Source organism: Rousettus aegyptiacus, unplaced genomic scaffold, assembly GCF_014176215.1.
Source record: "Rousettus aegyptiacus isolate mRouAeg1 unplaced genomic scaffold, mRouAeg1.p scaffold_m13_p_4, whole genome shotgun sequence".
Classification (NCBI taxonomy): domain Eukaryota; kingdom Metazoa; phylum Chordata; class Mammalia; order Chiroptera; family Pteropodidae; genus Rousettus; species Rousettus aegyptiacus.
In genome coordinates this window covers 36244617-36262500 of record NW_023416307.1, presented here as the reverse complement: position 1 = coordinate 36262500, position 17884 = coordinate 36244617, and the positions used below count along the sequence as shown (strand labels likewise).

Here is a 17884-nt window from a genome sequence, read left to right as displayed (position 1 = left end):
AAGAGACTCTGTGGAGTGTGTGAATCCCACAGATGTCAGTGTGATTTAAAGATCTAAAGAGAAAGCCAAGTATGAGATTTTTCTACTTTCGTCCCTAGCACCAGGGCCATCTTCTATATCCATGGTGGCTCACACTTTGCCTAGCTGGCAACAGAAACAAGTAGTGGAAGGTGAGGAAGGGAAATACTGTCTTGAACTATGCAGGATAATTAGGAACATCTATTTCCTATAGACATGGCCTTGGGAGAAAAATTCTTATTCTAAGACCATACAAAAGGCCAGAAGCATTGCAAACAGGACAAACATTCAGACTTTGGGGCTGCTATGACTGTAAATAAGATTATTTGTTTCTTCTCAGTCTATGCATGTCAATTTCTTCATGTTCTATTGCTAACATTCCACTGCCTGCATATTTTTAAAAATATTAATTCCGAACATGAATCTTTTCTTTCTTCTCTAAAATCTCTTTTGCTATGTGATATTTTCACACAAAGAAGTTATTTTTGGCATTCAAAAATTGCCTTTCTTCCTGCTGGCAAAAAGAATTCACTCAATACCTACTAGTACAAAATACTTATTTCACTTAAGAAAAGAGAAAAAGGAGCCTCCTCCAACTGATACAGAAAAAAAAAAGATATTAAATTTTAAAGAGAACAAAATGACTCCTCCTCTCTGCACATTTTTCAGAACACACCGCTGCTGTCTATTGTTTCAGAGGCTGACACTTATGTCAGTGCCCCTGGAACAGCATCTATTCCACTGCATCGTAGGCAACGGGATAATGACTCATTTTTTAACCGCACCCTTATTTATATCCAGAACTCATCCAGAGAGACATTACTGCATTTTTCTCTTTCTTTACTTCTTTCCTTCCTATTTTAAATTTTATCATCCCAAAGAAGTTCTGCTTCAATGTGTGCATGGGACCCCTATGTAAATCCTGGCAGTGCAGGAAAAAATTAGGCCCTAAATTAAAAGATTGAATTTCCCTTAAGTAGTCTGAGGCCAATATTTTCTTTAAAAAGTGGGGACTTTATAAAAAAGATTTGCCCAATTTGATGCTCAAATTGTTATCATAAGGATTAGACTAAGAGGTCAGTATATTTAATCTCTTCCTTTAAAGTCTTGGTCGCATGTAATTTAGATTTTACCACTCTGTTAGGGAACTATAAACTTAAGTGTCTGATGAAAAATAAACTTGATTAAATATCTGTCACTGAATTTAATTAGAAAATGACATGTTATTTTTAACAGCATTTTCATTGAATTTTCATGGGACCTAGTTAGAAAATTCTGCAAACCATCTCAGCTTTTAAAAATTAGAAGGGTACCATTTTGAGCCCTTAAACTCTTGAGCTACTGATTAATGAAAACTTGTCTGGAAAATTAAAAATGCCTTCCAGGAACTGTTATTAGAATAAGGGTTAAAAAAAAAAAAAAAAAAAAAACTTTTACATGTAGACAGAACGCGATTCAACTAAAGAGCAGTTGAAAGGATAAATTATTATTCTATGGAATTATTTGTCTATAATAGGAAATAAAAAAGTATATTGAAACAGATGGCATCACAATACAATAAAACAAAATCCTGCAGGAATAGGTATTCCCCCAGTTGTCCAATACCGTCCTCTAACAAGATGCGATGATGTTCGAATTACACCAAAACATTGAGAAGGGATAGAGGAGATCTAGTCTGGAGGGAACAGTGCCTTGCCCTATGGCCCTCCAGGATCTGTTTCCTATTGTGGTAGACAAAGAATTTAGAGCAATATGGCTACAGGTTTATAGGCTTGGAAAAGTGAGCTACAACTCCATATCAACACTTTCATATTACCTTGATCTTTTCATTCCAAATTTCACATTTCTTCTTTCACTCACTGATTACTTACCACTTGTCACAAACTCTTTTTCTCATCCCCTTTCCTGATACCTCACCCTATGTTTTTACTTTAGATACTTAATGAAACTCAGGCCAAAAACCATGTCTTATCTACTCCATATCTCTAGCACTAGCATCTAGCCAAATGTCTTGTACATAGTAGAAACTAAGTGTTTAATGAATGAATGATGTATAAAGGAAGAAAAAAAGGAAGGAAAAAGAAGGAACAAAGGAAGGAAGGAAGGAAGGAAGGAAGGAAGGAAGGAAGGAAGGAAGGAAGGAAGGAAGCGAGGGAAGGAGGAGGGAGGGAGGAAGGGAGGGAGGGAGGGAAAAAGAAAGATAGATGTTAAAGGAATGAGTTATAAATGTTTAGGATGAAAGAGTCATTCTTCATTGCACTGAAAAAGTAGAAGATATATTTTTTATGATGATTCCATTCTTCTATGTAAATATAGTACTATAAAGAACCACTGTATTGCAAAATAACTTAGTGCTCTACTTCATGAGGATCATGGACTAAATAGGTTTTTTGTAGGCCTATTTGCTCCTATAGTGAGACTTTGATACCTTATACATTTTGAGTTCTGATCTAAGCTCCAAAATCTGACTAATGCATGGCTTACATGTACGTAAGTTGAAGAATATCAGCAAGATAAAGTAGAAATTAATTCTCAGCACTATGAGTTTAACTTGACTTGCAATATTTTATGAAGGCCTTAAATGCTGATCCTCATGAGCTGTCTCCACCCTCATAAGGCATCGAACATATTGGTTAGAGAAGTGCTACCATATGTCAAGGGGAAGAAAAGTTCTCTACGACTCTGAAGAGAGAATCTGGATCCAAAGTAGCAATCACCAGAATGATCATGATTTCAATACAACTTGAGGAAGGCCAAGCCTTCTAGTGGTGGAATGGAGCTCTTCCTGAAGCAGCCAGCTCACCCGCTACTGACCATATTTAAGAAACAGAAATACCCGGTGTTTGTACAAATGTTTAAAACAGATAAAAACTTTACATGTCAAATCTAAAGAATTCTGAGCCATCCTGAGGCCTCCTTTGCCCATTGAACAGCCTCTCTAAGGTAGATCTTAGATGATGGTTTTCTTAAAAAAGTAGTACAGGGCTTACCTAGTTTGTCCATCCATTCATCCATCCATCCGTCCATTTTACTCACAAAAGCTTCTCTCAAAATCTTTCTTTCCCACGGTGCTATGCTCATAGCGCCCAGGACACATCCTTTCTGCTGTGTTCTCTCTTCCTGCTGCTGAGACCTGATTGCCCTAATCTAGGACCCTCCCCTGCACATACTAGGATGTGTATACAGTATTCTACAGTCTAATCACTCACTCTGACTTCTTTCCTCTTCATGAGACAAACTCTTCAGAATCCTGGAGAATAAAGTTTCTCCTCTTGTCACTCACGTTTATTATTTTATTTTTATAAAACAACGCAAAGAATATATTAGTGTAATATCCCCATTTTGGAGATGAGGAAACTAAGGCCCAGAGAAGTTCCATTACTGACCTAAAGTCACATAGGTAAAGTGACAGGATTGTCACCTGAACCTAGATCCTCTGTCTCCAAGCCTCATGCTCTCTACCACAAGTGGGACAACTTGGTGTTGAAGATTTAAATGGGAAATTTTTACTTAAGGCTAAAAGCTTCTTTCTACTATTTATATATATGATTCCAATTTTAAGTGTTGTTTATCTATTGATAAAACTGATATAGGAATCTATAAATGCTCCTAATACCAATCTCTTTTTATAGAGTACATTGCAGCAATTATAAACTCAGGGTACTGTTATTTAAGTTAGTTAAGATACTTAAAGATTATACAAAGAGGCCAATTTTTTCTCACTATTATTGCTATTGTGTCATTTTAACTCAGACAGGTTAATTTAAGAAAAGAAAGTAATTTCAAAGGCAGTAAACCACATGTTATAGAAAAACCTTTACCGGCTGGCTATAAAGCTCTGAAAATTAATGAAATCATCACCTCTTAAAATTTTCTCTCCAGCTGTGTTGTCAGGAACTTACTCTTTCTAAATTTAGCTGTTGGCAGTCACTCTTAGAGCTAATAAAATTTAGTAATATTTTCCATACATCTTAGAGCGTGTCTTTTTACTCAGTAAAATTGTAATCCAAACAACTGTTACTTTGTGGCATAAATGAATCAAGATGAGGAGTACCAGGAGATTAGAAAAGAAACTCCACAGAGAAAGCCTCCAAATGTTTGTGGTAATAGTTTAGCCTGGGTTGGAAGAAAATCAGGGTCTTATTTCAGCCCTCTACTCCTGTACTACTTCAAGTCTTTTGAGTATCCAAGTAGGAAAATGATAAATGTTACACAAAAAAGAGGCTGCATAGATCATCAGTCCTCAGTAGGAGCTTGCTGAAGGCCGAGTTTTGGTGAATAAAATAGTTATGTCTGCCATAAGTTTGGGGGCATAAAATGTGTTAGATTTGCATAAAATTTACATAAACCTACCTAAATGATTCCAGCTTCCACTGAAAAAATATATGGGCATTTTCTGACATTATCTTAAACCTCGTATACATTAAAAACTAAAGGAGGACTTAGGAAAACTTGCTTGCAAGAATGTCTGAAGAAAGTAATTATAAAGTTTGATAGCAAAAGCTTGACTAAATAGATTGACTGGGCTAAAGGGAATCTATTTGGTTAATTCTAATTCGAGTAAAACTATTTTTTAAAATCCTCACTGTTGAAAATGTAGCTAAAATATGTTCTTCCCCCCTTCTTTAATTAGTTCAGTGTATGGTATGGAATATGAGAGGAGACTGGGTCATTTAGGAGAAAGCTCAAATGGTCTCTGATCCCGAGCCTGACATCTTGCTGGCCTTGAGATATGAGGCAAATACCTGAAATACTTTCATTTTCTATTTTCTCAGCTGTAGAACACAAGATGGGGGAGGCAGGTTCCTCCAACCTGATCACCCACAGGCTTTAATAAAAATGATAATGTCAAAACCTCCTCTGAGAGATCTTGATCTGAAGGTGAGGAGAGGAGCCAGAAATCCATATTTATGATCAACATTATAAGTGATCCTAACATTGTTGGTCAGGGCAATAGAGTTAGAAATTACTGGGCCAGAAGAAATATAAAGTCTCTGACAAGTCCAAGTTTATGTCTGCTTAACTCTTTGATGTTTAAGCATCCTGAAACTTCATAACCTCCGTGAGGATCAAGTGCTTAAAGAATTTAAGGTCTTAAAATCACAACTGGATCAGGATTCAAGAGATGGAATCCTCATGCATTTTATTCACTGGATACATTAATTTGTCATTTGTTTCAAGCTCTACACAAATCTGGTAAGACTAATTCATGTTTGAGGTCTGTCTTAAATTTAAAACTCTGCAAAGAACTTGGTATAAACCAAGTTATGTGAACCAGATACATTTAGAAAGTTAGAGAGGAAAGCATGTTTCCTTGTAAAATGTCTCCTCTTGAAATACGGTTCACAGAGATGACCTCGTGAACGGAGGCTTCGACACATATTAAAAGTGATTAAAATCTAGTCTTAGCACTTCTCTTCTGAGAACATCCAAAAATGTCTTATATTTCTATTTAAAATATAAACTTGAGACAAAAAAAAAAGAATAGGAAAAAGAAAAGAAAGAGTGTTTAGATGTTGTAACTCAAAAAGCTAATTATTAGTTAAAGAAAAGCAACTTGAACTTTAAATATGAAAAAGTGCTAATTATTATAAAATCTCTATTCGAACACTCTACCCAATATTGTGCAAAATGTTATCAATAAGGAGATTTGATTTTGGATGGTAAACACAATGTCATATATAAATGATGTATTATAGAATTATACACATAAAACCTATATAATTTTATTAACCAATGTCACTCCACTAAATTTAATAAAATTAAAAAGAAAAGGTATAACTATGGACCAACTTTCTCTGCATTGCGGCTTGCAGAAAGAACTGTCTGTAGCAAACGTGAAACCTCTGTAAATCTGTTTGCAGTGGTCAATATTCTCGGGGCAGTAGAAAAATAGGTTTTCTGATAAGGCATCAGTTTTGCAATGAACACAATGAAATATGTCACTTTTGAGTTGAGTCCATTTTTGAAATTCCAAGCAAAGCCATCACAGTCCCTGTCATGGAGGCTGGATAATTGGGAGTCGTTGCACAACCTACATTCTCTAAAAGGTGATTGACATCGCTGCAGTTTGTACTGTGTGGAGCTGGCCACATTGTTGAAACTTGAGCAAACACAATCTTCTCATAAGATTAATTGAAATGCAGTTGAATACAAAGATATGGAGGGATTTAAAAAATGTATTTTTAACACATAATTTTTAGAATTATGAATAGAAGGAAATAATTTATCTAGATTTGCACTGTACAACGTGGTAGCCAGTAACCACAGAGGCTATCGAGTACTTGAAATGTGAATAATCCAAATTGAGGTATGCTATTAGCATAAAATATGGACTAGACTTCTACAACTCCGTTAAAAAAAAAAAAAAGAATATAAAACATCTCATCTATTTTTAATACTGATTACATATTTGAAGAAGTAGTATTTTAGATATATTGGGTTAAATAAAACATAATAGCAAAATTAATCTCATTCTCTTTTTTACATTTTAATGTGACTACTATTAGAAGATTTAAATGACATATATGGCTCACATTTTTCTGTTGGACAGTATTGTTTTCAACAAAAGATGAAAGAGTGTGCCATTTCAAAATAGTTTTATTTATTCTTTTTAAAGCTCATTATAGCATATATTAAGACCTACAGAATGCGAGTTCAAGATAGTAATACCACTCCAAATCATTTTATTTGATTTTAGACCATACCGATACCTCTAAAATATGAAATTATAATTTCAGAATAATTTTGATTTATCTATAAAAGAACTTTGACATAAGACAGTACCTTATAAAGTCTTAGAACTGTTAAATATTCTTTAAAAAAATCATTTAGTTCAATCTCACCTCTCTAGAGAAAGAAACTAAGAACTAGAGTTGAAATGATCTCCTTAATATCACTGAGGAGCAAAGCCATGGCTGGAATACAGATCTCTAAATCCCAAACCACCATATTTCTATTATATCAGTGTTTTTAAAATTTGACTGTATTTCAAAGTGAGGATAGTTAATCCTTGCTTTTCCCCCACAATCATCTTAGTCTTAATTTTAAAAAAAAAAAAAAAAAAAAAACCCTCCAATTTCAAAGCTATGTTTTTTTTTAATTGCCATAATTGAGGCCACACTCATTAAGACAATTACTTTGATTAAAGTAATTAATAACATCTTATTATTGGTCTCCTTCCCAAATAAATATTGTTTAACATGAAAGGATTTTGTAATGGAAAATATTAAAACATAAAACTCACAATATTACCAAGAAGGCAGGCAGTATCTAAGATAGGAGCTGACTAAATAGAAGTAGTGGGGATGAAGAAATAAACTCAAAGAGAATCATAAAGCCTAGGAGCAAAGATGAGCCTCCAGTCAAACTAGCCATTCTAGGGGACTTCCTGAATGTGAAACAGCAACACCCTGGGAGGGATCAAGCCAGCTAAACAGAGAGAAGGAGGACTTTGACCAAATATTGGAAAATATTTTTTAAAACCTCGGTAATTTAATATATTTGACACAAAAGAAGGATCTTACTTCTTTATTAGATTAGGAGAGAAAACTCTCTTCTTCCTGAGGCTCTCTTGGGCTCTTTGACAAACATGTAACCTCTTCAGGGCAGACTTTATTAAGAAGCCATACCACTCATCCCCTGTAAAGAAAGGATCCAGTCATATCTTTCATCGTTTTCCCATTGTAAAAGTTAATTGATTAATTAAAAATTAATTCATTGATATTCTATTTTGTGGGGGTTAGGAGAGAGGGGGAAATTAATTAACTTTTTTGAGATTATTTAAAAATCTCAAGATTAAAGGAAAATAGCTCTTCTAAATATTGCTTTGACTTAATTAGCCAGTTGTTTTTGATCAAACAAATTTCATGAAATGTAATGCAGAAATGCCTGCCACAATACCTGTGAATGCTAGTTACCCAATGAATGTTAATTATATCTGAATCACCCAAAGAGATACCAGTGAAAATATAAGGTTAGGATGATTAAGAACTGGGAAGAATCAAGTATCAATATCCTATTTTCCTTTATTTTAATATTCTATCTTTATTTTATTTTGACATTCTAATTACAATGTATTTTTCTTGTATGTAACAGGAAAATATAAAATATAATCTTAAAAATATAAAGATATAAAGTCCAACAAAAATCCCTTTTTAAAATTTATCTAATTTTTTTTGTCTCACAATTTCTTCTCCTTGGCATTTGATTTTTCTCAAAGACTATTTTATGCTACCCTTGTCTTTCCCTTCTTCTATTCTCTTCACTGAGAAACCACTTTACTGAGCTTGAGAACACACAGTACTCAGGACAAGGTAACATAGTATTATCATGGAAGCCTCCAGCACTTTAAGCAATGCTGTCCCTACACCTAGAAATTATTTGACTTGGGGAACCAACTCCCACTAATCAAACCATTAAGAGCCAGCAAGTCAATTATCAATCTACAAAGAGAAAAAGATCTACCAGGAAGACAAAGTTCACATCAACGAGTCAGACATTCTTTTCCTATAAAACATGCATAGGGAGCTAAATTACTATCAGAAACTTGCTTGAGGTAGATGGTCTTAATGTGTGTCATCAACTATAAAGGCCAGGTACATTTATTCACACTCTAGAATTTCCCTGCCAAAAGGTCTGGGGAATTTGCAGGACTAGCAAGAATATTCTTTCCCCTAGGGAGTACTGAAGCTATTCTGACAAATGTTGCTTCTTGACACTTATTTTTAATTACCCCAGGCTAACCTTGTCTCCTGTTTTAATACTCTTTTAATACAGGCATATCATAAAATTGGTTAAATTTAGATTGCTACATTACAATCATATTCTAATTCTGGTTCTCTAGGAGTCTCCTAGATTGGAGTTTTAGATGTTATCAGGACTTTCCAGTCCTACCTTTACAAGTGTCTCCTGGTTTTTACTTATGGAAGGTACTAATAAAATCTATTACATCTAGAATTATCAGACTAACTCATTGAAAGTGATGTTATTTCCTCCTTTTCAGTGTAAAGCTTACTGTTGCACCCTGTATGGCTACACAAGGCCTCATGAATACTCTCCATAGAAGTATTGAGTCTCCTTCTAAATAATTTAGGCTGTGTCTAGAGAATTTTCCATGGGGAATTGTGACCTGCATGACTCAGGCACTTCTGAGAATCATTTAAATATTCCATATCTAGACAAATGGAAAACTTCCTTTTGAAGGGCTAATGTTTCTCTATGTAAATTCTTTTCCAGATTTCCAAGGCAAATGGGTCTCTTATACCAAGCAAAGTACTTATCATTAAGTGGGACTTCGGCAAAGCTTGGATTCATTAAATGATGTTTCCATTTGAAATTACAAATGTGAAAACTATCCTAATGTTCCATTTGCCTCCACTGCACGAATAGATCTATTTACTTCAAATTTTAGTGTAGATTCAGGGTTATGTATACTAAAGGAACATCCTGACTCAGATACCTACATAATTTCTATAAACAACTCAGAACAAATTTTTCTAAAATAAAGTTGCTACACAATATCTAAGAATGTTTAATTATTTCATTAATTTTAGTTTTTAGAAAGAGCGCAGATTATAATGTTTATAAATATTCCATTTTGTTAGATTGTCTAGGGATCTCTATTACATCAAATTAGGTTCTATCTTTCCCCACCTCATAGTCCATATTTTACACTCTTAGTACAGTTGCATTATAATTTTAATGAAAGAAGATAATATATAAAATACTAAGCAGAAGGGAAAAAAAAGATGAAAAGTATCCTTTCTTCACACTATCAAACTTCTGATTTGGGGAATAGCTATTTATTTTTGGCCCAAATGGTGAAATTTCTAAAAAAATCTTCCAGAATCAAAATCACCATCTCCCATCTTCATTTAAGTTTTAAACCAAAAGCAAGTGATGTATAAGGGGAAGGTGTTTGGGAGTGGTAGGGCTGTGGGAGCCAGCAATTGGTCAGTACATGAAGCGTCGCATCCTTTGAATTTCCTAGAAGTTCTAAGTAAGTTGTAATTGAAAACATGAGAGAAATTTCAAAAGTACATAGAAATAGCTAAGTAAATTGTGAAACATAAGTTGCTACTATTAATCTTGAGTAATTATTTTAAAACACATCGTTTTTTTTTATTGACATAGAAAAACAAAAGAGAAACTATGAGTGCATTGACACAAAGTATCTGATAATGACAGCGATTCTGTCCCCTCACGGCATCACAAATGTGATTATGTTTATATGTTTCCATCTTTGTACCACTTGGGTAACAAATCTCATAACTTTTATTATAATTTTGGATCATTGCAAAGCTTTTGCTTTAGTTACGATGATTCTTGGAAAATAATGTCAACCGAGAGATTTTTCTCTCATTCCAACAGTCTCAATTCATTTTCCATTTCGCTCCCACACATATCTCCCCTTAATTCTCTCACACTTCGGCGTTTTCCCTCAGCAAGTTCAGAATTTCCGTTAGAGTCTGGCAAAGATTATCTACGTCCAGCACAGAAAAACAACCCTGCCATGATGAAAGGCAGATCAAGGCTGTACTGAGTGATAAATTTGCTTGCTGCAGCCCCACCCAATTTAATGGGCTATCTTCAGGTCTCTGTGAAACTTTTTATACCCTACTACGTAACCCCCATTAGGATGTTCTCTAACTTAGTCTTCAACTTGGCAATGTGCCTTAGTGGAGGCAAAGCAGCCCTGTTACAACACAGTTCTCCATCTGGTTCTGTGTGAGTTGCAGCAGATATGTTAAGCAAGCTAGCATGAGCTTTTATGACCCCAAAAGGCACCCTGGCAATCCACAAACATTTATCTAGGGTACAGAAGGCAAAATTAGGAGGAAATATAGAATTTGGAATAAGACATAAGAGAAAAGCATTAGTAAACTAATTAAAGCAATAATTTGGGGTAATGGTCAAAAACATAAGTGAAAGAGGAGAGATATTTTTTGACCCCCTAACTAATATATTAAAATGTATCATTTCATATACTCACACTGCATGCATGATTTGGCTTTCTTTTTCTCAGCCCTAGAAAAAGCTAGAAATACTTTCTTGACAGTTTTTACCTCATACATTTGGTTCCCTGATCCATTTTTTCTTTACAAGAAAAAAAAAAAAAAAAAAAAAACCTTAAAGATTAGATCTTCCCTAAAATGAGATTCTCTTTCCCTCTGGGTTTTCATTGATTTATAATTGCATCGATATTTCATATTTCTACTAAAACACCATGTTCTAATGCTGAGTTTGGCAGAGGCTTTCTTTTGCATTTGACAGGATGTCCACCAAATCTTCCTGTTACAGAGAAGCTTGGGGTTCTGGGAAAATCAATAGGTGTTTAGGTACCAAGGAGAAAGAGAAATGGAGAAATGTAAGTGGGTGGCACTAGTAACCACTGGGATAGGAATGTTTCTAAAGGCTGAAATGAAGCCACAAGGTGTGGAGTTTAAGTGGTTATGTAACCACATTTTGGGGTTAATTAATTATTCAGTCCCTCTCTTTTGCTTTGTTCCTTTTAGGTTAGCTGCTCCTGGGAGTAAAGCATTGTCATTTCACTGTGAATTTCAGCTTCATTGATGATCATTTTCGTTTGTTTGTCTTGTGTGAAAGGGAATGGCCTTTCAGAGAAATTGTGTTTGTTTCTAAATAACAAATCCTTGAACCCTATGAGTCACATTTCTTTGCCATCAATTTTAGACAGATAGTGTTCGATTATACAGTGAGGCAAAGACAGGTCTTCTCTTTCAGGTATGCCCTGTCAAAAGCTTGCCTCCCTGCTGTTTGCAGTGGGTGTTTCATTGTAATGATCTGCTTTTTGCCTTATCTCTGCCTGAAAATCAAATCATCTGCTCAAGTCAATAAAAGGTCCCGAGCTGCTAAGGCAGCTAAACAAATCTGCTAACAATGGTAGCCTGATTGGGGAGAAATGTAGAAGAAATGAACCCTGTATTCCTCGGAAGGCATTCTGGGAAACAGCACATCACACTAAACCCCCGCTCTAAAATCCAACCTATCATGGGGCCAGATAGGTCACGCTTTGTGACTAGGGTCAATGACTCAAGTGTAAACAGATGGCATTCTCCTCGCCAACATTCCACCCCACAACTCCTGAGAGTCAGATCCTGCAATTAACTGTGTCGGAGTAGTTGGGGCTGTTGTCTAACAAGTTTCCATTCATCCTGAAGGCAAGAACCTGATCTTACTTAGAAAATGTTTTGTGATTAAAGCTTTCAAGAAGCAAACCTTACCATTAAGGAGCAAGAACAGCCTCCTGTGGGAATTAGCCAAACTTAAAATAAAATTGACCAAGCACAAAGTTATAAATAATATTATTTTAACAGGGTTTTGAGGCACAGCCAAATATTTGGAATGTTCTCAGTCCAAACAAAGCCAGCATATTTCTCATTTTTTCCAACCTCATGACTGAGACAAGAGATAAATGGAAAGGGGGTGGGGGAAAGCCCACGGTTGTGAAATGTAAATTCAAAAGAAAAATCAATCTGGACAGTCATAAAAACCAGGTGGCAGGAGAAAATTGAATTCATTTATGAAGCAGTGCACAATATCCTCTAATGGACAATAATACGTACAGTGAAAGGAGCAAAAAATTTGGAGGCAGAAAGAAGTTCAGATCCTAAACCATCACTTATGAAATGTAGGTCTGGGTAATGCCGTTAGCTTCTCTGTGCCTCGTGTTTCCCATCTGGACAATGGTAATGATCTCAGAGCTGTTACAAAGATTTAAAGAGATCAAAAATGGAGGCACTTAGCACAGCACTCAGGACATGCAGGATCCTAGACTCTCCACTGTTTTCCACAGTGTCCCATGTCCCTCTACTCCCCCGCACACAGGAAGATCTGATTTGCCTTGGATTCAGTGTATTAAGCAGTTTGGTTTTTGTTAAAAGTGGTCGTGTTGTATTTTTTAAAAAAATGTAATTGGGCTAGAAATCTAGTGAACTGAGTCTGTTACTATTTCTGCAACTTGCTTAGAGTATCAGCTTTGAGAAATGGCCTCACCTTTCTGGGCCTCTGGTTCTAGTCTCTAAAGTAAGGACACTGGGGTAGATAATCTATAGATAACTTTCCAGTTTGGGCATTCAAGGAATTGGGGGACCTATTCCTTATTCAAACCCAGAGTTCTCTACCTTGTTTCATTTTGATTTTATCTTTTCTTGATATGTTTTTCAAAATTAGTTTTTCTATAACTAGTATTGAGAATCTCCTTTTATATGTGAAGATCTTAATGAAGGCAAAAGAGCTTTGTTTTTAAAAGGTGTTCAATACATGTTTGTGGAATGAATATGTTATGCTAATTAGGATGAGACAGAATGCTTCTCTTAATATAAAACATTGGTTCAATCTCCGTGCATCACTCCTCCTTAATTATAGCTCTCCTGCCCATTACTCCAATTTCTATAAAAACATCAGAAGTGCTGCCCCTTAATATCGCCAAATGAAGTAAGTTGCAGGTGGTTAAAATTTTTTTCTGCTTCTGAGCTATGTTTATCCATAGTTTATGAATCCTTTATTGTTGTTATGACACTCGGGAGGTTCAAAAAAGTAATTATTTCTTCTAAAATAAATAATGAAATAATTGTAAGTCATCGTTTCCCAGTAAATTCTGAGAGAGAAAAAAAGAATCTTAAATTTATGGGTTCTAACTTAAATGCTTTGCATTAATCCCACAACAAAGGGTAACATCACCTTTCTTTCAGATCTAAACAAGCAGGACAGCCAAGAGAAATTCCTTTTCTGTCTCCAGGTCTTGGGTACTACAGGAGACAACAGAACCTTTTGACCCTGTGAGGTTTCTGTCAGGTACATGTTAGCACGTGCACATGGTTGTATTAATCTATGAATCAAAGCATTTTTACTCGTAAACTTGGGAATTTCTATTCAGTGGAAAAGAAAACATAAAATCATGCTTGCCTGTGAAAGAAGAATCCTTCTACTGTGAATCTTTAATTTTTTTATTGGGATATTTGTTCCCTCCACTTTCATCACCCCCTAGACCATTTATTGATCAAGATTGGAATTTAAATGTCCATAAAGAGAAAGAGGCATCAGCTGGAATTTCCTTTCCTTGGATGTAAGGTCTCCGAAGGCATCCATTGTTTCTGTCAGTTTCCCTATACTTGGCACCTTATGGATATATTTCGAATTTTCTCACAAGTCACCTTCTATTGGTGGGATGCAGTAAATCTAGAAAGAAGTCTTTGCCAAATTAAAATGATTTTTTTAAAAAAAATCATAAAGTGTTTTACCAATGGGATTTCAGACATATTTGTTTGGCTTTCAAGCTTAGACAAATATAATCCTTGATTAGACTACATCTGATGAGTTGTCAGTTTTAAATAGATACTCTACTTCTTGAATACATTCCAATAAAATGTTCTGTCTTTAGTTATTCATTTTCATTTTTTGCTGTCAGAAACTTAAGGAATTTTGTGGTTGTAGAGATTCTAGGTAACTACGTATAAATAATATTTGCCCCCAAACTTTTCTGCAATATGAAAATTGTAAGAGTTTATAAATTTAGAAAGAATATTGAAAAAAATGGCTTTCTTTTAATATTTAGAAGTATTTGTTTCCAGTATCAGAATTCTCTAGAAAAGCACAGGAAAATTTATTTTGCATCTTCTAGGCAATTCTTAAAAAGAAATTACCGAATTTTCAGAATCATATGAATTTGGTTAAATTGTCAGCCAAATTTGAATAGTTAGGCTGCTTATACTTGAAATTTTTCTCAAAGTATAGTCACAATTATTCATTTTATTAGTACACAATGGCCTTTGAAGATCCCCACCACTACGCCTTTATCCATGTCTAGAATTCTCTATTCCTTTTTCTCTGCTTGGCAGTGACCTACCTTTTCAAAATGTAAGTGCAAGTCTTTTACTTTATAGCCTCAAAAGCTGAAACAGTCCAGAACATAGAAGATATTCACCAAATGTACATGGGTGGCAATTAGAACACTTTCTTTTTACTAATGTGTAACTATGTGGCAGTCCCATTGCATTTTTTTATTTAAGTTTGCATAGGTTGCATCTAGTCTACCATGCATACTATCTTGAAGTATGTACAACAGTTTTAGATTAGGCATGCTAAAAGATTCAGTGAACATTCCAAACTGTCCAGAAGTAGCTAATACAGGCAGGATCTAGCATATAATATTGACGATTTAAGAAGCTTTAGATATCTAAGGCACTTTGAAATTCATTGTGCTCTTTCATTACATTCTATCAAAGTGTGTGAACCTGGGCAAGCCACAGACAGGAATCCCGAATTCAGTACTTCTGACACCAATTCCAGGACTTTATTGACATCGCAGATATTAAAGGACCCATGATGAGATGGACAGAGTCTGAATGAGAGGGGGAAATAAACCTTAACAGAATATCAGAAACACCACTCCCAAATAAATGAAATGGAACCACTGAACAGCAAATCACTCAACCGTAAGAACTAGGAAAAGGGGAGAAAATACATTTGATTTAAAAATCATTGCAATGCCTAAAGCCATCTACAGCAATGCAACATATCAATATTTTCTATTTTAAAAAGGCAAAGTGAAAGGTTTTATATTCACACCTGGGATGATTTGAACATTCCTTTAATGGTTCTTTCTATCATAGCTACTCTGGGGAATACTTTCCTGTAAAGCAATTACTGTCACTTCCCAAATGACATCACCTTGTTCAACACCATCACTGTAATACCAGCAAAAAGAATGGCAACTATACTTTGAATATTTGTATTGATTTTTGACTATTAAAGCAATTTAACATTTATTGCCTCATTTAATCCTAAAGTACCTGTGTGAGAGAGAATTGGTTTCTTTCCTTCATATACAGATTGAAGAAAAGATGCCCAAGTTAGTTCAGTATCAAGTCTCAAATCACAGATAAGACCATCATAAATATAATGCACTTACAAGGGTTTGAGTCCTAAATGTGGACATTTCCAGTTATTTCCTCCTCCAGCCCCTTCTTATGGTTAGGATTCCTTTCTTCCTGATTAACTGAGACCCAACGGGAAGAAAAAAAAAGAAAGAAAACAACCTAAAATATCCATTACTCAATTAAAAGCAAAATAAAAGAAAAAAAACAGAAAACAAAAATCTCATTGTCAGGAGCAGGACTCAGCTTCCTCAGGGCCTTAATCTAGCAAGCAGATAGTCCATGGATTTTAATAATTCATATAGAATTCCTCAAGAAAGTAATAAGGATAAAAATCTTATGATTAAATATTTGGAGAAAATTGGTTAAACATAGTTAAATAGGTTTCTTTATTTAAAGACCGTAATATACTGATGAATAATATGAATTTATAGGAGAAAACATAGTAAGCAATTTTCCTTTGTTAATTTAACTTATTTACCTGTAGAACCCTTTCCCCACTCTTCTTTTTCCCATGGGGCATCTTAAGAAATGGACACACCTTTTTTCATGAATACAACTTTGGGGTGGGGGAGAATGCTCCATCTCTCTCTCTGCAATTAAGCAATCCACTCACTGTATGAAAGCTGGGGAAGTAATCAAACAGTTTAACATTTTCAAAATTGTATGTTTGTAGTGTTAGAGATGTCTAGATTTGTTTTACTTCCTTTTCATGTATATTGACTGCATAGCGAACCATGATCATATATTTGTAGAAATATTAAGGGCAAACCCAATTCTTGAGTTTACTGATTTTTAATTATTTTATACCATTTTGGTTTCTGTTATTTAACATAATATGTAACATATGAGGTAGAAGAAAAAATTTTTATTTAGTCTTCACCATGTGATAAATCAAGCTTCTAAATATGACAGTCCACACATACAAGGAAGTAAGACAGTATCGTATATGGTAGAGAGCGATCTCATTACAGAAACTGATAGCTTATTGAGCACTTGCATGATCTAGGCTCTAAGACCCTTCTTAAATGTATTAATTAATTTCATGCCATTTAAGACCCTAAATGATAGATACTTCTATTTTTTCCTTTTAAAAACTGAGCAAATTCAGCAAAGCTAAGTAATCTGTCCAAAGTCACCAACTAATAAATTATTGTGACATAATTTGAGTTCATGCAGTCATCTCAAGAGTTTGTGCACCTGTCACATTAAACTACTTTGCCAGCATTTGTAATAGAAATGCAAACTTTTTGTAATTTTATTCTTCCTACTTAAAAATAGATATAATTCAAGTATATAATTCTCTTCTATTACTAAAGATTTAAAGAAATACCTTTGTTCTCCCGTAGGTAATAGGAAAATAGTCAAACACTAAAGTTTAAATTACTTTTCTCCTTATATTTTAATCAACTTCTTTGATATCTAATCCTGGTTGAACCAATGGAAAATCACACAGGAGATATCAGCTGGAGGCACCAGTCTGATTTTAAAATAGACGTAATGGAAATGAAAATATTATTTTAAGAAAAAGACATGTGACTAATTTTTCTCTTTGTTCAGCATTACTGATATATCCTAAAGAAAAGTTTTCACTGATATGTAGCCTAAGTCACAGATGGCCACACTAAAAAAGAAAAAAAAAATTAGATGAAAAAGATGACAGTTAACCTGAAAATTATTGGCCTCTAAGATGTACCTTTTAATCATTTCTGAGAAGAGAATTTGAAACAGGAAACATTTATTAGTGAATTATTTTTAGCTTTGAACTGATCCCTAATGGCTTTCAGAGAAGTCCTGGTTTAACCTTGGGATATATTTCATTATCACATCTATGGACAGAGAGCCAATTTTGAAAGAGATGTGTGTTTCTAATTAGATCAATCATATATAATATATGACATAGATATATTTAATATCAATTTTGATCACTATGAAGTCTTAGTAATAAGAATAATACTGAAGGTACA

The 17884-nt window shown here is 34.5% G+C and overlaps 1 long non-coding RNA gene across 1 annotated transcript in view; it reads right to left on the bottom strand.

Annotated features, from left to right (window-relative positions):
- LOC107517499 overlaps positions 1-16042 on the bottom strand; it is a 25990-nt gene extending 9948 nt beyond the window's left edge. The window contains exon 1 of the long non-coding RNA XR_001598537.2: positions 15953-16042. This is a non-coding gene — a long non-coding RNA (uncharacterized LOC107517499). The remainder of the gene's footprint in view (positions 1-15952) is intronic.
- Positions 16043-17884: the final 1842 nt, after the last annotated feature.